At 41.7% G+C, this 27,716-nt stretch overlaps 1 pseudogene; it reads right to left on the reverse strand.

Annotated features, from left to right (window-relative positions):
• Nucleotides 1-1,618: 1,618 nt before the first annotated feature.
• Nucleotides 1,619-25,052, reverse strand: LOC120050143 (annotated as a pseudogene).
• Between the last annotated feature and the right edge of the window lie 2,664 nt (nt 25,053-27,716).

Genomic DNA, 27,716 nt, shown 5'->3' on the forward strand with positions numbered 1-27,716 from the left:
AGTGTTGGTTGTCATGGCTTTCCCCTCCACAGTGATCTTAGTGTTGGTTGTCATGGCTTTCCCCTCCAGTGCTCTTAGTGTTGGCTGTGAGAGAAGTATTAAAGGTGTTCTGTTCTACTAGTGCTGAGGAATCCCAGGATTTGTTTCCCCATAAGAAGGATTTGATATCTTATATTAAAGACATGTATTTATGGCAACGGTCATCAATTCTTAAATCTTTGCAGAATCAGTAACTGTCTAGTTCTCCCTGAAGAAAGTGTCTACTCTACTGCAGTAGGCGCTGCTGTTTTCTGCCTCCCCCTGCTGGTAAAAAGGTGCTATTACACTACACCCTCTTCCTGGAGATCTACTGTCCTGTAGGGTCTGGTGAGGACAGGGAGGAGGAGAGACTACCTCCTGTAGGGTCTGTGGTGGGGACAGGGAGGAGGAGAGAGTACCTCCTGTAGGGTCTGTGGTGGGGACAGCGAGGAGGAGAGACTACCTCCTGTAGGGTCTGTGGTGAGGACAGGGAGGAGGAGAGTACCTCCTGTAGGGTCTGTGGTGAGGAGAGAGTACCTCCTGTAGGGTCTGTGGTGAGGACAGGGAGGAGGAGAGACTACCTCCTGTAGGGTCTGTGGTGGGGACAGGGAGGAGGAGAGAGTACCTCCTGTAGGGTCTGTGGTGGGGACAGCGAGGAGGAGAGACTACCTCCTGTAGGGTCTGTGGTGGGGACAGGGAGGAGGAGAGTACCTCCTGTAGGGTCTGTGGTGAGGACAGGGAGGAGAGACTACCTCCTGTAGGGTCTGTGGTGAGGACAGGGAGGAGGAGAGACTACCTCCTGTAGGGTCTGTGGTGGGGACAGGGAGGAGGAGAGAGTACCTCCTGTAGGGTCTGTGGTGGGGACAGCGAGGAGGAGAGACTACCTCCTGTAGGGTCTGTGGTGGGGACAGGGAGGAGGAGAGTACCTCCTGTAGGGTCTGTGGTGGGGACAGGGAGGAGGAGAGAGTACCTCCTGTAGGGTCTGTGGTGAGGACAGGGAGGAGGAGAGACTACCTCCTGTAGGGTCTGTGGTGAGGACAGGGAGGAGGAGAGACTACCTCCTGTAGGGTCTGTGGTGAGGACAGCGAGGAGGAGAGACTGGTCAACTTTCTTTCTAAACAGGATATGTTGCTTTCTGTCCAGTCTACCAATATTGATATTGAAATTGAATGAGGCAGCACAAATAGATCTTGACACATCAGGTCTTTGTTCAGTTAAATTATTGTTCTGAAGTACTTTCTTCGTTCTAGTTTAGAAATTACAGGCTGGGGCGGCAGCGTAGCCTAGTGGTTGCAAGTTCGAATCCCCGAGCTGACAAGGTACAAATCTGTCATTCTTCCCCTGAAAAAGGCAGTTAACCTACTGTTCCTAGGCTGTCATTGAAAATAAGAATTTGTTCTTAACTGACTTGCTTAAATAAAATAAAAATGGATCTGTGGTCATTTACTCTGATTCAAACGATGTAACATTATACCTTTGTGTAAAAGGTTATTCCATAAACAACATGTGATATATTAGTGTGTCAATGTCAACGTGTGACATTAGTTCTACATTTAATTTTCATGTGTAATTACAGGAATAAAAGGGAAGAAACTTTGGCCAAACTTTATTGTATTTATTGAAATACCATTTAAAACAATTCAAACTCTTATTCCATCGTCTTCATTTCACACAGGTCAAATCTGTGACATGTCATTTCCATTCTGTGTAAGTTAGTTCACAAGGAAGCAGATCTTTATCATAAAAAGGTAATAAACTGGGTGGTTGGGAGCCCTGAATGCTGATTGGCTGACAGCCGTGGTATATCAGACCGTATACCACGGGTATGACAAAACATGTATTTTTACTGCTCTAATTACATTATTACTATTATAAAACCAGTTACTAAAGGCACCTCATGGGGGTTTGTGGTAATATGGTCAAGACAGGATTGAATGGCCAATATTACCATCTAGAATCAATACTAACTATCTATATTACAAATGATACTACATCTAAATGATGTGTGGGAAAAGGGGAATTGGTCAATGTCTTGACATACCATTTAAACCCGTCAAATTGCAGATTTCCCAGGGAGCCGTTTTATAATTAAGCAATAAGGTCCGGGCGGTGTGGTACGCGACACGGCATCTCCTACTACTGAACAGGACCATGATTAGAGTGAAACATCACGTTGTGTGTTTGACACAGGGGCCACCACCTGACACAGGGACACTGAGGAGTGACACCAAACAAAAAGCCCTGGGTAGAGGGGCTCGGTAAATGTGGTGTGGAATGTGTACAGGTGAGTCAGTGTATCAGAACAGACCTTGTAGAAAGACATAGTGCCGGCTGGCCAGTCCAGATACAGTGCTACTCTGTTGGACGGGGGGGAGGAGGGGGAAGGTATGGTAGTGAGCTTATTATGGATCCAGGCAGAGTAATGGTCATCACAACAGACCAGACACCAGGTTTTGTCACTAGGTCCAAGCCCACTGTCATCACCCCTTCCTGACCTATTGATTCCTCTATATGTCACGCCGATATGAGCCCCTCTCCCACTCCACTCTACCTCCCAGTAGCAGCGCCCAGACAGACCCTCTCTACACAGCACCTGGTCGAAATCCTGAAATCTCTCCGGGTGATCAGGATACGGCTGCTCCTCTGTCCTCCACGTCACCTTTCTGTTCTCCTCAGACAGATAGAGGTTTCTGTTTGCTGTGTTCGGGTCCAGTGTGAGCACACAGCCATCTGATGGGGGAGACCAGGACACAATATTACAAATCATCATATCACAATGTTAAATGTTTCTAGGTATTAAAGAGCCCCATCAGAATGTTAATGTTTCTAGGTATTAAAGAGCCCCATCAGAATGTTAATGTTTCTAGGTATTAAAGAGCCCCATCAGAATGATAATGTTTCTAGGTATTAAAGAGCCCCATCAGAATGATAATGTTTCTAGGTATTAAAGAGCCCCATCAGAATGTGAATGTTTCTAGGTATTAAAGAGCCTCATCAGAATGATAATGTTTCTAGGTATTAAAGAGCCCCATCAGAATGATAATGTTTCTAGGTATTAAAGAGCCCCATCAGAATGTTAATGTTTCTTGGTATTAAAGAGCCCCATCAGAATGATAATGTTTCTAGGTATTAAAGAGCCCCATCAGAATGTTAATGTTTCTGGGTATTAAAGAGCCCCATCAGAATGTTTCTAGGTATTAAAGAGCCCCATCAGAATGATAATGTTTCTAGGTATTAAAGAGCCCCATCAGAATGATAATGTTTCTAGGTATTAAAGAGCCCCATCAGAATGTCAATGTTTCTGGGTATTAAAGAGCCCCATCAGAATGTTTCTAGGTATTAAAGAGCCTCATCAGAATGATAATGTTTCTAGGTATTAAAGAGCCTCATCAGAATGATAATGTTTCTAGGTATTAAAGAGCCCCATCAGAATGATAATGTTTCTAGGTATTAAAGAGCCCCATCAGAATGTCAATGTTTCTGGGTATTAAAGAGCCCCATCAGAATGTTTCTAGGTATTAAAGAGCCTCATCAGAATGATAATGTTTCTAGGTATTAAAGAGCCTCATCAGAATGATAATGTTTCTAGGTATTAAAGAGCCCCATCAGAATGTCAATGTTTCTAGGTATTAAAGAGCCCCATCAGAATGTTTCTAGGTATTAAAGAGCCTCATCAGAATGATAATGTTTCTAGGTATTAAAGAGCCCCATCAGAATGTTAATGTTTCTAGGTATTAAAGAGCCCCATCAGAATGTTAATGTTTCTAGGTATTAAAGAGCCCCATCAGAATGTTTCTAGGTATTAAAGAGCCCCACCAGAATGATAATGTTTCTAGGTATTAAAGAGCCTCATCAGAATGATAATGTTTCTAGGTATTAAAGAGCCCCATCAGAATGTCAATGTTTCTAGGTATTAAAGAGCCCCATCAGAATGTTTCTAGGTATTAAAGAGCCTCATCAGAATGATAATGTTTCTAGGTATTAAAGAGCCCCATCAGAATGTTAATGTTTCTAGGTATTAAAGAGCCCCATCAGAATGTTTCTAGGTATTAAAGAGCCCCATCAGAATGATAATGTTTCTAGGTATTAAAGAGCCCCATCAGAATGTTAATGTTTCTAGGTATTAAAGAGCCCCATCAGAATGTTAATGTTTCTAGGTATTAAAGAGCCCCATCAGAATGTTAATGTTTCTAGGTATTAAAGAGCCCCATCAGAATGTTTCTAGGTATTAAAGAGCCCCATCAGAATGTTAATGTTTCTAGGTATTAAAGAGCCCCATCAGAATGTTTCTAGGTATTAAAGAGCCCCATCAGAATGTTAATGTTTCTAGGTATTAATTGCGAATATAGGGGGTGCTGTTTCGACTTAGCATAAATTGGTCTCCAGATTAAACTGCCTAGTACTCAATTCTTGCTCGTACAATATGCATATTATTATTATTATTATTGGATAGAAAACACTCTCTAGTTTCTATAGCCGTTGGAATTATGTCTCTGAGTGAAACAGAACTCCTTCTACAGCACTTTTCATGACAGGGAGTGAGATTTCAGAAATCTTGGCCCCTGTTCCCAGGTCAGTTGTAATGTCCCTGTGAATACTATGGGGAAACAAACACTGCCTACGTCTTCCTCTAGATGTCAGTAAGTGGTGACACTTTGAATGGAGTCGATTGCGCAATCAGGGCCTCTATAAAAGACCAATGACCGGAAGTACATTTCTTTTCGTCTCTGCGCCTGACGCACGTCGGACTGGCCTCCTTCCAAGCTGTTGTTTAGCCAGTAATATATCTCCGGTCATGTTTTTACTCGTTATAGGTGTTAAAAACATCATAAGGTAGTTAATTTAAACCGTTTTATAGCAATTTATATCCGTTTAGGGCGATTTTATGGCATTTCTGTGTGACGCACCTCGAGGAGCTGGGCACTTTTCTAGTACATGGTGAACGTTAGTGGCCATTTCGACGGGACAAGAGGACATCTTTCGACCAAAAGACGATTAGACCGGAGAAAGGATTCATTGCCCAAGATTCTGATGGCAGTTCAGCTAATAGTAAGAACTATTTATGATGATAAATCGTTGTTCTGTCAAAAATGTTAAACGCTTATGCCGCCATTTTCTTTGGGGTAGCTTCGCTTTGGCGCAACCTGTATTGAACAGTAAGGATAATTAAAAAAATGTAATTCAGCGATTGCATTAAGAACTAAATTGTCTTTCAATCGCTGTCCACCCTGTATTTTTTTATCAAGTTTATGAGTATTTATGCATTAAACTAGATCACTGTCCAATATGGCGCCCGACATTTTCTGACCAGCTTGGCTACTTTTCTCATTGTATAACCACGATTTTGGTGGCTAAATATGCACATTTTCGAACAAACTCTATATGTATGTTGTAATATGATGTTACAGGAGTGTCATCTGAAGAATTCTGAGAAGGTTAGTGAAAAAATTAATACATTTTGGTGGTGATAATGCTATCGCTCTTTTTGCCGTGAATCAATGCTGGGGTAATGTTTGCACATGTGGTATGCTAATATAACGATTTATTGTGTTTTCTCTGTAAGACACTTAGAAAATCTGAAATATTGTCTGGATTCACAGGATCTGTGTCTTTCAATTAGTGTACGCTGTGTATTTTTAAGAAATGTTTTATGATTAGTAATTAGGTAATACACGTTGCTCTCTGTATTTATTCTAGTCGAGTTGTGATGGTGGGTGCAATTGTAAACTATGATTTCTACCTGAAATATGCACATTTTTCTAACAAAACCTATCCTATACAATAAATATGTTATCAGACTGTCATCTGATGAGGTTTTTTCTTGGTTAGTGGCTATCAATATCTTTATTTGGCCGAATTGGTGATAGCTACTGGTGGTGAGAAAAAATGGTGGACAAAGAAAAATGGTGTCTTTTGCTAACGTGGTTAGCTAATAGATTTACATATTGTGTCTTCCCTGTAAAACATTTTACAAATCAGAAATGATTGCTGGATTCACAAGAAGTGGATCTTTCATCTGGTATCTTGGACTTGTGATTGAATGATATTTAGATGCTACTATTTACTTGTGACGCTATGCTAGCTATGCTATTCAGCTTTTTTACTGGTGGGGGAGGTGGGGGTGCTCCCGGATCCGGGTTTCTGAGTCGGTAGAAGTTAAAGGGCCCCATCAGAATGTTAATGTTTCTAGGTATTAAAGAGCCCCATCAGAATGTTTCTAGGTATTAAAGAGCCCCATCAGAATGTTAATGTTTCTAGGTATTAAAGAGCCCCATCAGAATGTTAATGTTTCTAGGTATTTAAAGAGCCCCATCAGAATGTTAATGTTTCTAGGTATTAAAGAGCCCCATCAGAATGTTAATGTTTCTAGGTATTAAAGAGCCCCATCAGAATGTTAATGTTTCTGGGTATTAAAGAGCCCCATCAGAATGATAATGTTTCTAGGTATTAAAGAGCCCCATCAGAATGTTAATGTTTCTAGGTATTTAAAGAGCCCCATCAGAATGTGAATGTTTCTAGGTATTAAAGAGCCCCATCAGAATGTGAATGTTTCTAGGTATTAAAGAGCCCCATCAGAATGTTAATGTTTCTAGGTATTAAAGAGCCCCATCAGAATGTTAATGTTTCTAGGTATTAAAGAGCCCCATCAGAATGTGAATGTTTCTAGGTATTAAAGAGCCTCATCAGAATGATAATGTTTCTAGGTATTAAAGAGCCCCATCAGAATGATAATGTTTCTAGGTATTAAAGAGCCCCATCAGAATGTTAATGTTTCTAGGTATTTAAAGAGCCCCATCAGAATGTTAATGTTTCTGGGTATTAAAGAGCCCCATCAGAATGTTAATGTTTCTAGGTATTAAAGAGCCCCATCAGAATGTTAATGTTTCTGGGTATTAAAGAGCCCCATCAGAATGTTAATGTTTCTAGGTATTAAAGAGCCCCATCAGAATGTGAATGTTTCTAGGTATTAAAGAGCCCCATCAGAATGATAATGTTTCTAGGTATTAAAGAGCCAAGGGAAAAGGTCCAGTCAAATTTGTTGAATGATCATATGTTATACTGTATGATCATAACACACCAATCAATAATCCCAACAGAGCAAGGTCCTGTTAGTGTAACCACACACACACACACACACACACACACACACACACACACACACACACACACACACAACTCAGGTTCTGAAAAATGATCTTTCTTCGAGTCAACTTGAAATAAGACTAACAGGATTTTTCACAGCAGTCAACACTCACATTTTCTAAGCTCGTGTTTTATTGTGTACTGTCCGCCATGTTCCACACTGTAGGGAGTAAGAAGAACAGACAGGCAATGTACACACAAGGTCACCACATCACACCGTCCAGGTGGTGGTAAGTATGTTTGGCTTACAGTACATGTAATTATCATAACTAACCTGATAGGTCAGAAACATGTCTTACAGTATACATAAATTAGCATAACTAACCTGATAGGTCAGAAACATGTCTTACAGTATGTCACTCAACATGGACTGACATAAACCCTCTACATACTTGAGTTTCTCCAGTCTGCAGTGTGGATCCTCCAGTCCAACAGAGAGCAGTCTGAGTCCTGAGTCTCCTGGGTGATTGTAACTCAGATCCAGCTCTCTCAGGTGTGAGGGGTTTGACTTCAGAGCTGAGGCCAGAGAAGCACAGCCTTCCTCGGTGACTTCACAGAATGCCAACCTGCAGAGAGTTTTAACATGATTCCAAAATCACACAGCTATTCTATGGTGGTGAAAATAGACTGGCAGCTGTATCTATTTATACATGCATTCATAATATCATTACTGTGGTGTTATTTGCATAATATCTGTAATACAGCATCTGATTGGGAACCACTGGCTTTTGGCCAATAAGATGCTGTATTGAAGTTTGGCCATATGCCAGTGGTTCCCAAAATTGGGGTCGGGGGTCGGGGTCCCCTGATTAAATGTGTAATGTTTAAAAATGTTCGTTCTCTTCAGATGGGTATAGAAGTCAACCTGTTAGTGTCACAATGCCTTCATGTCATCATTACAGTATGTGATGGCTTTCAGGAACTAAACTTAAAGTCACAATTCTGTTTTTCCCCTGTGTTTCATATCATATTGTTCAACAGAGGTGTTTGATATTACATCGTAACAACAGCCGAGGGAAACTAAGAGTGTAAAACTGTGGGAAAAAAACGTGATCCGTGTTATTTCCTGATAGTTGGTTGGTTGAAAATACAATCTACACTGAACCTTCTGATCAGCAGGTTTACATGGGCGGGAGTTTTGGCTCTCCATTGTGACATCACCATGCAGTAAATTGGTTAATAGATCCAATAACAAAAGAGAGTTCCAAACCTCTCTGCCAATCACAGCGCTTTCATGTCATCGTTATGTGTTGCGATCACAAGGAAAGCATCGCTCTCCTTTGTTGATCGTAATGTGAAGACACGTCAAGTTAACAAATCAACATGCCTTCGTAAAGCTATACCATTCATAGTTATTGGACTCACATATAGACAAACTAGATCGGCACAACAATTACAATATTTGATATGAAATTATCACAGCATTGCTTGTAAAATTAAATAAAAAATAAAGTTTAAAAAGTAACAGCTCCATAAGTGTCAGTCAAGAGACAGTCAGATTTATATCTGAGTTGGTTAACAAACAGATCTGGTGAACTGTTATCACCAAATACAGGAAAACTGACCTCAGAATCTCCAGTTGACACTGTGAATTCCCCAGTCCAGCAAAGAGCAGCTTCACTCCTGAATCCAGCAGGTCATTGTTACTCAGATCCAGCTCTCTCAGGTGTGAGGAGGAACTGAGAGCTGAGGCCAACACTTCACAAGATGCTTCTCTGAGTTTACAGCCAGAGAGTCTGCAGATACAGAGTCAATACATGAGGTTTCCTCTGAGTTTCACAGCAGTTGATGGTAGATGACAAACTCTGAAGATAAAACCTGTTGGATTACTCAAAAGTCATTAAACCGGCAAACAAGCCTTTTACACTATTAGAATGGCTTTCATGTCATTATCACAGATGTCCTGATCACTCTGTTGTCGCAGAGAATGTTCCTATACGCCAGAAAATGGAAACGTGTAATGTATTCAAGGTTTAAAAAGGCTTTTAAAGTTTGTAACTTCCACTTTAAAACATCAGACTTGATTTTCCCTAACGAAGGAAAGAATTAAGCCCTACAAAAACATCCATTAATTATAATCCACATAATCATTCACATTTCCTGTTTCTGCAGGATTATTTTCCTGCTGTGAGAAACTGTTCAAATTAAGACAGGACATCTGTATGTGTTGGGATAGCTTGAGGGACATCAACTTGAGTGAATATGAATGCAGTGTTACCTAGGCAATATGAATGCAGTGTTACCTCGGCAATATGAATGCAGTGTTACCTCGGCAATATGAATGCAGTGTTACCTCGGCAATATGAATGCAGTGTTACCTAGGGAATATCATTGTTTTCAAGTGAGGTACACTGCATTTTCTAGTGTCCATTTGGGGTCATGTACAGAAAAGGTTCGGTCCTACCCTGTCATATGCTAATGAGGCCCTGTGGGAACTTTTTTTTAAATTGTATTTCTAAGGATCCTCACTTAGCCTGTTTGGCGTGCAAGCCCGACGTCGGTACACTTATGACAACAGCCAGCTCAAAGTGCAGGGCGCGAAATTCAAAAGATATATTTTTTTAAATATTTAACTTTCACACATTAACAAGTCCAATACAGCATATGAAAGGTACACATCTCGTGAATCCAGCCAACATGTCCGATTTTTTAAATGTTTTACAGGGAAGACAAAATATGTAAATCTATTAGCTAACCACGTTAGCAAAAGACTCCACTTTTATTACTCCATCAGTTTTTGACTCCATCAGTAGCTATCACAAATTCGGCCAAATAAAGATATAAATAGCCACTAACCAAGAAACAACCTCATCAGATGACAGTCTGATAACATATTTATTGTATAGCATATGTTTTTTTCGAAAAATGTGCATATTTCAGGTATAAATCATAGTTTACATTGCAGCTACATTCAGAAATTGCACCGAAAGCAGCCATAATATTTACAGACACCAACGTCAAATACCTAATTACTCATCATAAAACATTTCTGAAAAATACATAGTGTACAACAAATGAAAGACAGGCATCTTGTGATGCCAGACAATATTTCCGATTTATTAAGTGTTTTACAGCGAAAACAAAATGTTGCGTTATATTAGCTTAGCACAATAGCCAGAAACACTTGGGCGCCGGCGACTACGGCAGATATATGAAATAACATCATAAAATGGGTCTTACTTTTGCTGATCTTTCATCAGAATGTTGAACAAGGTGTCCTTTGTCCAGATGAGTCGTTGTTTGGATTCAGAATGGCAACTTTCTCTCTCCATTTAGCAAGCGCGCTAGCCGGGTTGCACGGATCTCTCCATGTAAACAAACGGAAGAGAACGGGACACGGCAAAACTCCCGAAAAAATTTCAATAATCTGATGAAACTATATTGAAAAAACATACTTTACGATGATATGGTGACATGTATCAAATAAAATCAAAGCCGGAAATAATAGTCGCCTATAACGTCAGCAAAACAAAAGGCAACCCCACTGTCCAAATCGCGTTCTTCAGAGTACCGGAAATGGGGTACACGTCATTCCAAGAGGATTTATTCCATCCCAGATCGAGATAATCACCTCATTTCTTCTCTCAAAGCCTTCTTGACACCCAGAGGAAGGTGTATGACGTGCATGTATACTAATAGCTCTTGTGCCCATTTATAGGCAGGAAGAGGAAGAGAGCATCGATTTCAGACTTTGAACTTCCGGGTCAGGAAAAGTGCTGCAGAATGAGTTCTGTTTCACTCAGAGAAATAATTCAAACGGTTTTAGAAACTAGAGAGTGTTTTCTATCCAATAGTAATAATAATATGCATATTGTACGAGCAAGAATTGAGTACGAGGCCGTTTGAAATGGACACATTTTATCAGGCTACTCAATACTGCCCCTTGCAACCATAAGAAGTTAACTGCTGCCTCGTATGTTGCTTGTAATGTGAAGACACGTCAAGTCAACAAATCAACATGCCTTTATAAAGTTAAAACTATTCATAGTTATTGGACTCACGTATTGACAAACTAGATTGAACAACAACTACAATATTTGGTTTAAGTTTAAAAAGGACCATCTCCATAAGAGACAGTGAGGTGTCAGATATATTGAGTATAATGCTGAGTTTGTTAATAACAAACAGATCTGGTGAACTGTTATCACCAAATACAGGAAAACTGACCTCAGAATCTCCAGATTACACTGTGAATTCCCCAGTCCAGCAAAGAGCAGCTTCACTCCTGAATCCAGCAGGTCATTGTTACTCAGATCCAGCTCTCTCAGGTGTGACGAGGAACTGAGAGCTGAGGCCAACACTTCACAAGATGCTTCTGTGAGTTTACAGCCAGGGAGTCTGCAGATACGGAGTCAATACATGAGGTCTCCTCTGAGTTTACAGCCAGGGAGTCTGCAGATACAGAGTCAATACATGAGGTTTCCTCTGAGTTTACAGCCAGGGAGTCTGCAGATACAGAGTCAATACATGAGGTCTCCTCTGAGTTTACAGCCAGGGAGTCTGCAGATACAGAGTCAATACATGAGGTCTCCTCTGAGTTTACAGCCAGGGAGTCTGCAGATACAGAGTCAATACATGAGGTCTCCTCTGAGTTTACAGCCAGGGAGTCTGCAGATACAGAGTCAATACATGAGGTTTCCTCTGAGTTTACAGCCAGGGAGTCTGCAGATACAGAGTCAATACATGAGGTTTCCTCTGAGTTTACAGCCAGGGAGTCTGCAGATACAGAGTCAATACATGAGGTCTCCTCTGAGTTTACAGCCAGGGAGTCTGCAGATACGGAGTCAATACATGAGGTTTCCTCTGAGTTTACAGCCAGAGAGTCTGCAGATACAGAGTCAATACATGAGGTTTCCTCTGAGTTTACAGCCAGGGAGTCTGCAGATACAGAGTCAATACATGAGGTTTCCTCTGAGTTTACAGCCAGGGAGTCTGCAGATACAGAGTCAATACATGAGGTTTCCTCTGAGTTTACAGCCAGGGAGTCTGCAGATACAGAGTCAATACATGAGGTCTCCTCTGAGTTTACAGCCAGGGAGTCTGCAGATACAGAGTCAATACATGAGGTCTCCTCTGAGTTTACAGCCAGAGAGTCTGCAGATACAGAGTCAATACATGAGGTTTCCTCTGAGTTTACAGCCAGGGAGTCTGCAGATACAGAGTCAATACATGAGGTTTCCTCTGAGTTTACAGCCAGGGAGTCTGCAGATACAGAGTCAATACATGAGGTCTCCTCTGAGTTTACAGCCAGAGAGTCTGCAGATACAGAGTCAATACATGAGGTCTCCTCTGAGTTTACAGCCAGGGAGTCTGCAGATACAGAGTCAATACATGAGGTCTCCTCTGAGTTTACAGCCAGAGAGTCTGCAGATACAGAGTCAATACATGAGGTTTCCTCTGAGTTTACAGCCAGAGAGACTGCAGATACAGAGTCAATACATGAGGTCTCCTCTGAGTTTACAGCCAGGGAGTCTGCAGATACAGAGTCAATACATGAGGTCTCCTCTGAGTTTACAGCCAGAGAGACTGCAGATACAGAGTCAATACATGAGGTTTCCTCTGAGTTTACAGCCAGGGAGTCTGCAGATACAGAGTCAATACATGAGGTTTCCTCTGAGTTTACAGCCAGGGAGACTGCAGATACAGAGTCAATACATGAGGTCTCCTCTGAGTTTACAGCCAGGGAGTCTGCAGATACAGAGTCAATACATGAGGTCTCCTCTGAGTTTACAGCCAGGGAGTCTGCAGATACAGAGTCAATACATGAGGTCTCCTCTGAGTTTACAGCCAGGGAGTCTGCAGATACAGAGTCAATACATGAGGTCTCCTCTGAGTTTACAGCCAGGGAGTCTGCAGATACAGAGTCAATACATGAGGTCTCCTCTGAGTTTACAGCCAGAGAGTCTGCAGATACAGAGTCAATACATGAGGTCTCCTCTGAGTTTACAGCCAGAGAGTCTGCAGATACAGAGTCAATACATGAGGTCTCCTCTGAGTTTACAGCCAGAGAGACTGCAGATACAGAGTCAATACATGAGGTTTCCTCTGAGTTTACAGCCAGGGAGTCTGCAGATACAGAGTCAATACATGAGGTTTCCTCTGAGTTTACAGCCAGGGAGACTGCAGATACAGAGTCAATACATGAGGTCTCCTCTGAGTTTACAGCCAGGGAGTCTGCAGATACAGAGTCAATACATGAGGTCTCCTCTGAGTTTACAGCCAGGGAGTCTGCAGATACAGAGTCAATACATGAGGTCTCCTCTGAGTTTACAGCCAGGGAGTCTGCAGATACAGAGTCAATACATGAGGTCTCCTCTGAGTTTACAGCCAGGGAGTCTGCAGATACAGAGTCAATACATGAGGTCTCCTCTGAGTTTACAGCCAGAGAGTCTGCAGATACAGAGTCAATACATGAGGTCTCCTCTGAGTTTACAGCCAGAGAGTCTGCAGATACAGAGTCAATACATGAGGTTTCCTCTGAGTTTACAGCCAGGGAGTCTGCAGATACAGTCAATACATGAGGTCTCCTCTGAGTTTACAGCCAGGGAGTCTGCAGATACAGAGTCAATACATGAGGTCTCCTCTGAGTTTACAGCCAGAGAGTCTGCAGATACAGAGTCAATACATGAGGTTTCCTCTGAGTTTACAGCCAGGGAGTCTGCAGATACAGTCAATACATGAGGTCTCCTCTGAGTTTACAGCCAGGGAGTCTGCAGATACAGAGTCAATACATGAGGTCTCCTCTGAGTTTACAGCCAGAGAGTCTGCAGATACAGAGTCAATACATGAGGTTTCCTCTGAGTTTACAGCCAGGGAGTCTGCAGATACAGTCAATACATGAGGTCTCCTCTGAGTTTACAGCCAGGGAGTCTGCAGATACAGAGTCAATACATGAGGTCTCCTCTGAGTTTACAGCCAGGGAGTCTGCAGATACAGAGTCAATACATGAGGTTTCCTCTGAGTTTACAGCCAGGGAGTCTGCAGATACAGTCAATACATGAGGTCTCCTCTGAGTTTACAGCCAGGGAGTCTGCAGATACAGAGTCAATACATGAGGTCTCCTCTGAGTTTACAGCCAGGGAGTCTGCAGATACAGAGTCAATACATGAGGTCTCCTCTGAGTTTACAGCCAGGGAGTCTGCAGATACAGAGTCAATACATGATGTTTCCTCTGAGTTTCACAGCAGTTGATGGTAGATTACAAACTCTGAAGATAAAACCTGTTGGATTACTCAAAACAAAGTCATTAAACCGGCAAACAAGCCTTTTACACTATTAGAATGGCTTTCATGTCATTATCACAGATGTCCTGATCACTCCGTTGTCGCAGAGAATGTTCCTGCACGGCAGAAAATGGAAACGTGTAATGTATTCAAATTTTAAAAAGGCTTTTAAAGTTTGTAACTTCCACTTTAAAACATCAGACTTCATTTTCCCTAACGAAGGAAAGAATTAAGCCCTACAAAAACATCCATTAATTATAATCCACATAATCATTCACATTTCCTGTTTCTGCAGGATTATTTTCCTGCTGTGAGAAACTGGTCAAATTAAGACAGGACATCTGTATGTGTTGGGATAGCTTGAGGGACATCAACTTGAGTGAATATGAATGCAGTGTTACCTCGGCAATATGAATGCAGTGTTACCTCGGCAATATGAATGCAGTGTTACCTCGGCAATATGAATGCAGTGTTACCTCGGCAATATGAATGCAGTGTTACCTCGGCAATATGAATGCAGTGTTACCTCGGCAATATGAATGCAGTGTTACCTCGGGAATATGAATGCAGTGTTACCTAGGGAATATGAATGCAGTGTTACCTCGGGAATATGAATGCAGTGTTACCTCGGCAATATGAATGCAGTGTTACCTCGGCAATACGAATGCAGTGTTACCTCGGGAATACGAATGCAGTGTTACCTAGGGAATACGAATGCAGTGTTACCTCGGCAATATGAATGCAGTGTTACCTCGGCAATATGAATGCAGTGTTACCTAGGCAATATGAATGCAGTGTTACCTAGGGAATATGAATGCAGTGTTACCTCGGCAATATGAATGCAGTGTTACCTCGGCAATATGGATGCAGTGTTACCTCGGCAATATGAATGCAGTGTTACCTCGGCAATATGAATGCAGTGTTACCTCGGCAATATGAATGCAGTGTTACCTCGGCAATATGAATGCAGTGTTACCTCGGAAATATCATTGTTTTCAAGTGAGGTACACTGCATTTTCTAGTGTCCATTTGGGGTCATGTGCAGAAAAGGTTCGGTCCTACCCTGTCATATGCTAATGAGGCCCTGTGGGAACTTTTTTTAAGCATTTTATTTCTAAGGATCCTCACTTAGCTGCTGCCTCGTATGTTGCTTGTAATGTGAAGACACGTCAAGTCAACAAATCAACATGCCTTTATAAAGTTAAAACTATTCATAGTTATTGGACTCACGTATTGACAAACTAGATTGAACAACAACTACAATATTTGGCTTAAGTTTAAAAAGGACCATCTCCATAAGAGACAGTGAGGTGTCAGATATATTGAGTATAATGCTGAGTTTGTTAATAACAAACAGATCTGGTGAACTGTTATCACCAAATACAGGAAAACTGACCTCAGAATCTCCAGTTGACACTGTGAATTCCCCAGTCCAGCAAAGAGCAGCTTCACTCCTGAATCCAGCAGGTCATTGTTACTCAGATCCAGCTCTCTCAGGTGTGACGAGGAACTGAGAGCTGAGGCCAACACTTCACAAGATGCTTCTGTGAGTTTACAGCCAGGGAGTCTGCAGATACAGAGTCAATACATGAGGTCTCCTCTGAGTTTACAGCCAGGGAGTCTGCAGATACGGAGTCAATACATGAGGTTTCCTCTGAGTTTACAGCCAGAGAGTCTGCAGATACAGAGTCAATACATGAGGTTTCCTCTGAGTTTACAGCCAGAGAGTCTGCAGATACAGAGTCAATACATGAGGTTTCCTCTGAGTTTACAGCCAGGGAGTCTGCAGATACAGAGTCAATACATGAGGTTTCCTCTGAGTTTACAGCCAGGGAGTCTGCAGATACAGAGTCAATACATGAGGTTTCCTCTGAGTTTACAGCCAGGGAGTCTGCAGATACAGAGTCAATACATGAGGTTTCCTCTGAGTTTACAGCCAGAGAGTCTGCAGATACAGAGTCAATACATGAGGTTTCCTCTGAGTTTACAGCCAGAGAGTCTGCAGATACAGAGTCAATACATGAGGTCTCCTCTGAGTTTACAGCCAGAGAGTCTGCAGATACAGAGTCAATACATGAGGTTTCCTCTGAGTTTACAGCCAGGGAGTCTGCAGATACAGAGTCAATACATGAGGTTTCCTCTGAGTTTACAGCCAGGGAGTCTGCAGATACAGAGTCAATACATGAGGTCTCCTCTGAGTTTCACAGCAGTTGATGGTAAATTACAAACTCTGAAGATCAAACCTGTTGGATTACTCAAAACAAAGTATTTCAACTTGTAAACAATCCAACCGTATTACTGACCTTAGGATCTCCAGTCTCCAGATTGAATCTTCTAATCCAGGAGAGACATGTTGCACTATTGAGTCTCCTAGGTGATTGTCACTCAGGTCCAGCTCTCTCAGGTGGTTGGGGTTTGACCTCAGAGCTGAGACCAGGGCAGCACAGCCTTCTTCTGTAACTCCACAGCCTGATAGCCTGCAGGGTCATTCCATATGAAAATCAATCAACATAGCCTGCAGGGTCATTCCATATGAAAATCAATCAACATAGCCTGCAGGGTCATTCCATATGAAAATCAATCAACATAGCCTGCAGGGTCATTCCATATGAAAATCAATCAACATAGCCTGCAGGGTCATTCCATATGAAAATCAATCAACATAGCCTGCAGGGTCATTCCATATGAAAATCAATCAACATAGCCTGCAGGGTCATTCCATATGAAAATCAATCAACATAGCCTGCAGGGTCATTCCATATGAAAATCAATCAACATAGCCTGCAGGGTCATTCCATATGAAAATCAATCAACATAGCCTGCAGGGTCATTCCATATGAAAATCAATCAACATAGCCTGCAGGGTCATTCCATATGAAAATCAATCAACATAGCCTGCAGGGTCATTCCATATGAAAATCAATCAACATAGCCTGCAGGGTCATTCCATATGAAAATCAATCAACATAGCCTGCAGGGTCATTCCATATGAAAATCAATCAACATAGCCTGCAGGGTCATTCCATATGAAAATCAATCAACATAGCCTGCAGGGTCATTCCATATGAAAATCAATCAACATAGCCTGCAGGGTCATTCCATATGAAAATCAATCAACATAGCCTGCAGGGTCATTCCATATGAAAATCAATCAACATAGCCTGCAGGGTCATTCCATATGAAAATCAATCAACATAGCCTGCAGGGTCATTCCATATGAAAATCAATCAACATAGCCTGCAGGGTCATTCCATATGAAAATCAATCAACATAGCCTGCAGGGTCATTCCATATGAAAATCAATCAACATAGCCTGCAGGGTCATTCCATATGAAAATCAATCAACATAGCCTGCAGGGTCATTCCATATGAAAATCAATCAACATAGCCTGCAGGGTCATTCCATATGAAAATCAATCAACATAGCCTGCAGGGTCATTCCATATGAAAATCAATCAACATAGCCTGCAGGGTCATTCCATATGAAAATCAATCAACATAGCCTGCAGGGTCATTCCATATGAAAATCAATCAACATAGCCTGCAGGGTCATTCCATATGAAAATCAATCAACATAGCCTGCAGGGTCATTCCATATGAAAATCAATCAACATAGCCTGCAGGGTCATTCCATATGAAACCAATCAACATAGCCTGCAGGGTCATTCCATATGAAATCAATCAACATAGCCTGCAGGGTCATTCCATATGAAATCAATCAAAATAGCCTGCAGGGTCATTCCATATGAAAATCAATCAACATAGCCTGCAGGGTCATTCCATATGAAATCAATCAACATAGCCTGCAGGGTCATTCCATATGAAATCAATCAACATAGCCTGCAGGGTCATTCCATATTAAATCAATCAAAATAGCCTGCAGGGTCATTCCATATGAAATCAATCAAAATAGCCTGCAGGGTCATATGAAATCAATCAACATAGCATGCAGGGTCACTCCATATGAAAATCCATATGAAAATCAATCAACATATCCTGCAGGGTCATTCCATATGAAATCAATCAAAATAGCCTGCAGGGTCATTCCATATGAAATCAATCAAAATAGCTTGCAGGGTCATTCCATATGAAATCAATCAAAATAGCTTGCAGGGTCATTCCATATGAAAATCAATCAAAATTGGCCATTTATTCCTCTACCTTGTATTTGAACAAAAATGTCCAATCATGTACAGTACACCCATTAGAGACCCATTTTAGACCCCCCCCCCATTCTAACATGAGACACCCATATCCTCTCATCACTGATAAAAATGGACAAGTGATTTTGATACCATTCTAAATCTTATAAAAACAGTATTCTCAAACTGTGGATCACTTATTGAACAAGAAGTGGGGTACTGACTTCAGAGTCTCCAGTTTACAGTTGGGGTTCCCCAGTCCAGCAGAGAGTAGCTTCACTCCTGAATCCTTCAGGTCATTGTTACTCATGTCCAGCTCTCTCAGGTTTGAGGGGTTTGAGCTGAGAGCAGAGACCAACAGTTCACACGATGCTTCTATGAGTTGACAGCCAGCAAGTCTGTAAATACAGAGTAGATACATGAGAGGTTGTATTAATGTTAGTGTAAGTTTAGCTTTCCCTGCTAGTGTAAACCTGTGTTACCTTTGGATGTCATAGTGAAGTTGATAATACCAGTATGGCACTATAGTAAAATTGTGCGCCGGCCCTTTAAGGTTTGTCAGTTGTCAAACAGTTGGCACCAGTTCTTAATTATATTATGGCCGCTGTATCAGGCGCGTCCTCTGTCAGGCACGTCCTCTGTCAGACATGTGCTGTATTACTTACAGAACAATTAATGTGAGATGTTTTGTGACCCTGTTTGGAGTTACTGTTTAGTAATATGGAACTCTGTTACTAAGTTAATTGTGGACACCTGCACAATTATAGCCTATACCTTTCTGGACATGGACCCAGCTATATTTGTCCTCTATCAGACGTGTCTCCTTTCTGGACATGGACCCAGCTATATTTGTCCTGTATCAGACGTGTCTCCTTTCTGGACAGGAACCCAGCTATATTTGTCCTGTATCAGACGTGTCTCCTTTCTGGACAGGAACCCAGCTATATTTGTCCTGTATCAGACGTGTCTCCTTTCTGGACAGGAACCCAGCTATATTTGTCCTGTATCAGACGTGTCTCCTTTCTGGACAGGAACCCAGCTATATTTGTCCTCTATCAGACGTGTCTCCTTTCTGGACAGGAACCCGGCTATATTTGTCCTGTATCAGACGTGTCTCCTTTCTGGACAGGAACCCAGCTATATTTGTCCTCTATCAGACGTGTCTCCTTTCTGGACAGGAACCCAGCTATATTTGTCCTGTATCAGACGTGTCTCCTTTCTGGACAGGAACCCAGCTATATTTGAGTATCTACAGTTACACGATCACCTGTCATAAGTAAAGGTGTACACCATGAATACAGGACTCAATACATTTCCTGATCAATTTCTATTTAAAAAAAATGCTTTTGTTTATTATTTGAATAGAAAATCTAGTCAGCCAGTGAAAATACTGCTCTACCTACCAGTATAGTTTGGTGTGAGTGATATTTCCAGGAATACTCAGAGCCTTTCTGCAGACTCTCACAGCTGGAAGCAGTCTCCTACGACCCTCCTGTGAGGTCTTGTATTTCTTCAGGTCAAACACCTCCAGAACCTCCTCTGATATCTGCAGCATGTAGGCCAGCGCTGAACAGTACGTAAGTGGCAGGTTTTTGGATCTTTTCTCTGACCTCAAGTATTTGTCGATTTCCTGCTGAACTGAATGGGTTTTCATCTCTATCAGACAGTGGAAGAGATTGATGCACCTCTCGGGGGACATGTCGGTACTCTGCATCATCTTCAGGGATCGGATTGTTTTCTTGACGCTCTCTGGACTGCTTTCTGTCTGTGTCACCAGACCTCGTAGGAGCTTCTGATTGGACTCCAGTGACATGCCATGAAGGAAGCGGACCACAAGGTCCAGATGTCCAGTCTTACTCTCCAGGGCTTTATTCGCGGTCCTCTTCAGCAGCTCGTGTAAGGTTAGCTCTTCAGACGTGGCTCTAGTCACCTGGAGGACGGGCTTCAGGTCATCCATGTTCTTGGTTGTGTAACAATGGTACACGTAGACAGCTGAGAGAAACTCCTGAACGCTCAGATGAACAAAGCAGTACACCACTCTCTGGAATAACAGACTCTTCTTTAAAGATTTGTGTGCACACGCCTGAGTACACTGAGGCTTCCCTGACATCAATGCCACACTCGTTCAGGTCTTCTTCATAGAACATGACATTTCCTTTTCCCAGATGTTCAAACGCCAGCTTCCCCAGCTTCAGAAGAACTTCCTTATCCGAGTCCATGAGCTCCTGTTGATCCATTTCCTCTTTTCCATGATACTTCTGGTTCTTCAGGCTGGTGTGGATGAGCACGAAGTGTGTGAACGTCTCAGTCAGGGTCGTGGGCATCTCTCGTCTCTCGTCTGTACTCGACATGTGTTCAAGGACTATTGCAGAAATCCAACAGAAAACTGGCATGTGACACATGACGTGGAGGCTCCTTGATGTCTTTATGTGGGAGATTATTCTGTTGGCCAGGTCCTCATCATCACTGAATCTCTTCCTGAAGTACTCCTCCTTCTGTGGGTCGTTGAACCCTCGTACCTCTGTCACCTGGTCGACACACTCAGAGGGGATCTGATTGGTTGCTGCTGGTCGGGAGGTTATCCAGAGGAGAGCAGAGGGAAGCAGATTCCCCTTGATGAGGTTTGTCAGCAGAACATCTATAGACGATGTCTGTGTGACATCAGACATCATTTTGTTGCACTGAAAATCCAACGGAATTCTGCTTTCATCCAAACCATCAAAGATGAACATAGCTTTACAGGCAGTGAGTTTCTCTGCATTGCCCATGTCTACTTCTGGGTGGAAGTCATGGAGAAGTCTCAGAAGACTGTACTGGAGATCTCTGATCAAGTTCAGCTCCCGGAAAGGAAGCACAAATATGATATCTACATCTTGGTTTGCCTTCCCTTCAGCCCAGTCTAGGATGAACGTCTGCACAGAGACTGTTTTCCCGATGCCAGCGATGCCCTTGGTCAGCACAGTTCTGATGCTTCTCTCTTGGCCAGGTAAGGGTTTAAAGATGTCATTGCAGTGGATTGCTGTGTCATGTGAGGTTGTCGTCCTGCATGCTGTCTCTAGCTGCCACACCTCATGTTCATCGTTAACCCCTTCACTCTCTCCCTCTGTGATGTACAGCTCTGTGTAAATCCTGTTGAGGGGGGCTTGACTCCCTGCTTTTACCAGGCCTTCTATCACACATTCATACCTCCTTTTCAGACCGGCTTTATGGTTTACTATAGCTCTCTGCAGGCTGACATCCACTGAAAGAGAAGAATAGAATTTGCTGAGAATTTTCATGTGTATCTTGCCTTGCCACATTCACTTGTATTCCTGTGTATCTCGTCTTGCCACATTCACTTGAATTCCTGTGTATCTCATCTTGCCACATGCTGGGAGACTAGAAGTTCTAACATTTGAAAATACAAAGGGCCGAGTGTACAAAACATTAAGAACACCTGCTCTTTCCATGACATAGACTGACCAGGTGAATCCAGGTGAAAGTTATGATCCCTTATTGATGGCACCTGTTAAATCCACTTTAAAAATCAGTGTAGATGAAGGGGAGGAGACAGGTTAAAGAATGATTTTTAAGCCTCGAGACATTTTTATTTTACCTTTATTTAACTAGGCAAGTCAGTTAAGAACAAATTCTTATATACAATGACGGCCTAGGAACTGTGGGTTAACTGCCTTGTTCAGGGGCAGAACGACAGATTTTTACCTTGTCAGCTCGGGGATTCGATCTAGCAACCTTTCGGTTACTAGTCCAACGCTCTAAAGCCACTTGTGTATGTGTGCCATTCAGAGGGTGAATGGGTAAGACAAAATATTTAAGTGCCTTTGAACGGGGTATGGTAGTAGGTGCCAGGCGCACCGGTTTGTGTCAAGAACTGCAACGCTGTTGGGGTTTTTCATGCTCAACAGTTTCCTGTGTGTGTCAAGAATGATTCACCACCCAAAGGACATCCAGCCAACTTGACACAACTGTGGGAAGCATTGGAGTCAACATGGACCAGCATCCCTGTGGAACGCTTTCAACACCTTGTAGAGTCCAATATTTTGTCCAGTCAGTGTACATGGTTTGGTCAATGAAACATGAGCTTAAATGAGAATGAGCAAAAGGTCTTACTGTTTTCAGAGCCTCTCGCGTCATCGTTGTGTTCAGCCAGTTGCAGTAGAACTGGACGTGTCCTGAACCTCTTTCTACACCGAGGACAGCCATAGTGTCCTGAAGGAGCAGGCTGCTCCCAGTATCTGGTGATGCACTGTCTGCAGAACCTGTGTCCACAGGTGATAGAGACTGGATCTGTCAGCACCTGCTCACACACTGCACACCTGGACTGATCCTCTGACAGAGTAGACCATCCACTACACACACACACACACACACTTGTCAGTTCTTATCCTGGATCAGTGGTACAATCGCTTTTTCTGAAATAGATTCCTTCTCCCATAGACCAGTCACTCTTATGGTAGTAGGGGTAGTGGTGGTAGTAGTAGTTGTAGTACAAGTGGTTGTAGTAGTAGTGGTTGTAGTAGTACAAGTGGTAGTAGTAGTAGTACAAGTGGTTGTAGTAGTAGTGGTTGTAGTAGTAGTGGTTATAGTAGTAGTACAAGTGGTTGTAGTAGTAGTACAAGTGGTTGTAGTAGTAGTGGTTGTAGTAGTAGTGGTTGTAGTACAAGTGGTTGTAGTACAAGTGGTTGTAGTAGTAGTGGTTGTAGTAGTAGTGGTTGTAGTAGTAGTGGTTGTAGTAGTAGTGGTTGTAGTAGTAGTGGTTGTAGTAGTAGTACAAGTGGTTGTAGTAGTACAAGTGGTTGTAGTAGTAGTACAAGTAGTTGTTGTAGTAGTACAAGTAGTTGTAGTAGTAGTACAAGTAGTTGTAGTAGTAGTGGTTGTAGTAGTGGTTGTAGTAGTAGTACACGTGGTTGTAGTAGTGGTGGTTGTAGTAGTAGTACAAGTGGTTGTAGTAGTAGTGGTTGTAGTAGTAGTACAAGTGGTTGTAGTAGTAGTGGTTGTAGTAGTAGTACAAGTGGTTGTAGTAGTAGTAGTAGTAGTGGTTGTAGTAGTAGTGGTTGTAGTAGCAGTAGTAGTTGTAGCAGTAGTACAAGTGGTTGTAGTAGTAGTAGTACAAGTGGTTGTAGTAGTAGTACAAGTGGTTGTAGTAGTAGTACAAGTGGTTGTAGTAGTAGTACAAGTGGTTGTAGTAGTAGTACAAGTGGTTGTAGTAGTAGTACAAGTGGTTGTAGTAGTAGTACAAGTGGTTGTAGTAGTAGTAGTAGCAGTAGTAGTAGTAGTAGTAGTAGTAGTAGTAGTTGTTGTAGTACAAGTGGTAGTAGTAGTGGTAGTAGTAGTAGTAGTAGTGGTACCAGTGATTTCGGTAGTAGCAGCAGTAGTATGTAAAACACTGTAAAATACTACAAGAGTCTTGACTTCTTACCCTTGATCAGTGGTACGATAATAATAGTTTGATTAATTGTGATTGTTGAGAAAGCCCAGGGATGTTTGTAGTCATACAGTGTCAAACATGCGGTCTAATTTACTTTGTGTTCAGATATGGAAGTAAAATGTTCATCTTACCTGTTAGCTTCCGTGTCAAGTTCCCCTGAGAGACTCATTTTAGAGCACTGACCCCTAAACAGAGATCCAGCATAGTGGTTAACACAGTGACAGCTCAGTATTGAATGAGAATTGTTCTCTATTATTCATAACATTCTCTTAGAAATCAAACATTTACTAAGCAGACAAATCCAAATATTCTGGTGATTTAATGCAAATCACAGGTACATGTAGTCATGACTGCTATTTTTCACCTCTTCTCCATTCCTGCCAGGATTGAATTGGATCCGCGGTAACCTCGCTTTTGTTTAGGTGGTGTCCGAAGTGTAACTGCTTTGTAGCTGTCAAATCAACAAGCATCTCCACATTTTATACCTATCGCCGGTATTGTCATTGGATGTGCAGAGTTGCATTTATATAAATCCCATGCAGACGTATTTCAAGTTCAAACACTGGCGTCCGTGATGTAATCTACACATCGATTAGGCTGATATAAATCCTTATTGTTTAGTTTAAATATATATAATTTTTTTTAACGAGAGTCATTTATATATAGCCTCACTTTATTGTGCTGAACTTCTAACTTCGTTTCTGGGTTGGGCAAAATCTGGGAATTCTATATCCGGTTTAAGGCGTGTGGTATGGTCTTTTCTCAATATAATTTGTTTACCTGTATTTAAACTAGGCAAGTCAGTTAACCAAGAGCAAGACCTGTTGTAACGTACCTCTGTTCGAATCCGACAAGGGGGAAAAAACAGCAATATCTACAGCCTGGCACTCTGAAGTCAACCCGGGCTGGTTTTGGTATTCTAGCTCGAATTGCGTTTCCACTGCCGTCAGAATGTTAACGATGTCATGTTGCTAGCTAGCCAATGTGACTGTGCTGCTAGCTTTGCGCATGCTGAAATTGTAGAAAATCCTTTGGCCACAACTAACTTAGCAAGACGTTGCAGAAATATCCCCCTAGTGGATATACACTACACAAGACGGACTTCCTCTGGGTGGAATGCAACGAGTACAACCGAGTGGAAGTCGTATCCGCCTTTTTGGTTAGGCGTAGTTACAAGTCTGCTAGAGTTAGTTAGCCGCAGGCGGGCGAGCAATATCCACCGTTTGTTGTACGGATGACTAACTGAAGTTGATTAGCTTTAGAAAACCCTGAGTAGATCTAGTGCTTCGTAGGATAGCCCTCTGGCCGTAGTGGGAGCTAATAATAACTCATCACGGTGTCTTTAAATCATTCATCTCCTTCTATTGTGTTGCTTTGGTCAGCAGGTTACGTTATGCTATTAAGGAATTCCAGGGGACTCAAATGATGTAGCATCAGCCTAATCATAATAGCAATGTTAAGAAAAGTATGGGCAATGGGTTTCATACCAAATAACACGAAGCAGGAGCTTATTGTCATAAAAAAAAAAACTACAATATATAAAGATGAGCAAATTGTAAAATAACCATGATGTAGAAATATATGAACAATATGTCTTTGAATTTGACTTGCCCATGAGTGATTACTGCCATTTTGTATGACTGAACAGTGCCTGTCTCAGGTGAAATAGACTGTTCCTGTCATTCACTTTACTAAAATATCACCATACATTTAATTTCCCTACACACTTTACAATAAGCCCTGGCAGAATTCTTCCCTTGTAGCCTGAATTCACAACCAGAACATGTCAAGACATTGAGATATTTCCTTCCTGATGACGAGTGCTCAGTATCTATGTTCTAGGTTACAGTTGATCTTTTGAATGCAATAATATCTGGTCAAAGTCCAGTGACTCAACACCATAGTATAGCATAAACCTAACAGGTGTTTAACCTAGCGGCAGAAAAAGCCATGGTGCACTATTAAATATTTTATAATTAAGGATGGATACAGTTTCAACATATTTCTAACTGTAAAGTATAAACCCAACTACCACTGAGCATTTCAGCTAATGTAACAACGTAAAGAATTTCTAAGAATCATATGAACACTCATGTTCTTGTTAATACATATTGAGACTAGACAATAGATAACAAGACTGTTACAGTTGTTGACTATGGTGACACCATTTACCAGAATGCAGCAGCCACTACTCTTAAACCTTTGGATGCAGTCTACCAGAGTGCTACTCATTTTATCACTGGTGACAGTTTTCCTACTCATCACTACATTCTGTATCAAACTGTTATCTGGTCCTCATTAAAGTTCCCTAGATCACTTCCTACTCATCACTACATCCTGTATCAAAAGGTTTTCTGGTCCTCATTAAAGTCCCCTAGATCACTTCCTACTCATCACTACATCCTGTATCAAAAGGTTGTCTGGTCCTCATTAAAGTCCCGTAGATCACTTCCTACTCATCACTACATCCTGTATCAAAAGGTTGTCTGGTCCTCATTAAAGTCCCCTAGATCACTTCATTACTCATCACTACATCCTGTATCAAAAGGTTGTCTGGTCTCTCAGTAAAGTCCTGTAGATCTCTTCATTACTCATCACTACATCCTGTATCAAAAGGTTGTCTGGTCCCTCAGTAAAGTCCTGTAGATCTCTTCATTACTCATCACTACATCCTGTATCAAAAGGTTGTCTGGTCCCTCAGTAAAGTCCTGTAGATCTCTTCATTACTCATCACTACATCCTGTATTAAAGGTTGTCTGGTCCTCATTAAAGTCCCCTAGATCACTTCATTACTCATCACTACATCCTGTATTAAAGGTTGTCTGGTCCTCATTAAAGTCCCCTAGATCACTTCATTACTCATCACTACATCCTGTATCAAAAGGTTGTCTGGTCCTCATTAAAGTCCCATAGATCACTTCATTACTCATCACTACATCCTGTATCAAAAGGTTGTCTGGTCCTCATTAAAGTCCCCTAGATCACTTCTTTATTCCCTTTTTTGTTTACAAAGCTCTATTACACAAGGTTGGTTAACTCTTTGATGAGGTTCCTCGGGTCGCCACCGAATTAGGAGAATCTGCTTTTAGTTTTAACCTGTCTGGCTCTGGCGTTCCGCTAGCGGAACTCCTCCCACATTCCACTGAAAAGGCAGAGCGCGAAATTCAAAAGATATTTTTTTAGAAATATTTAACTTTCACACATTAACAAGTCCAATACAGCAAATGAAAGATACACATCTTGTGAATCCAGTCAACATGTCCGATTTTTAAAATGTTTTACAGTGAAAACACCACATATATTTATGTTAGCTCACCACCAAATACAAAAAAGGACAGACATTTTTCACAGCACAGGTAGCATGCACAAAGCCAACCTAACTAACCAAGAACCAACCAAACTAACCAAGAAACAACTTCATCAGATGACAGTCTTATAACATGTTATACAATAAATCTATGTTTTGTTCGAAAAATGTGCATATTTGAGGTATAAATCAGTTTTACATTGCAGCTACCATCACAGCTACCGTCACAAATAGGACCGAAGCAGCCAGAGTAATTACAGACACCAACATCAAATACCTAAATACTCATCATAAAGCATTTCTGAAAAATCGATGGTGTACAGCAAATTAAAGACAAACATCTTGTGAATCCAGCCAATATTTCCGATTTTTTAAGTGTTTTACAGCGAAAACACAATATAGCATTATATTAGATAGCAATAGGCACGTTAGCGATAGCGAATAAACCAGCAAAA

This window comes from Salvelinus namaycush, chromosome 6 (genome assembly GCF_016432855.1).
Source record: "Salvelinus namaycush isolate Seneca chromosome 6, SaNama_1.0, whole genome shotgun sequence".
Lineage (NCBI taxonomy): Eukaryota > Metazoa > Chordata > Actinopteri > Salmoniformes > Salmonidae > Salvelinus > Salvelinus namaycush.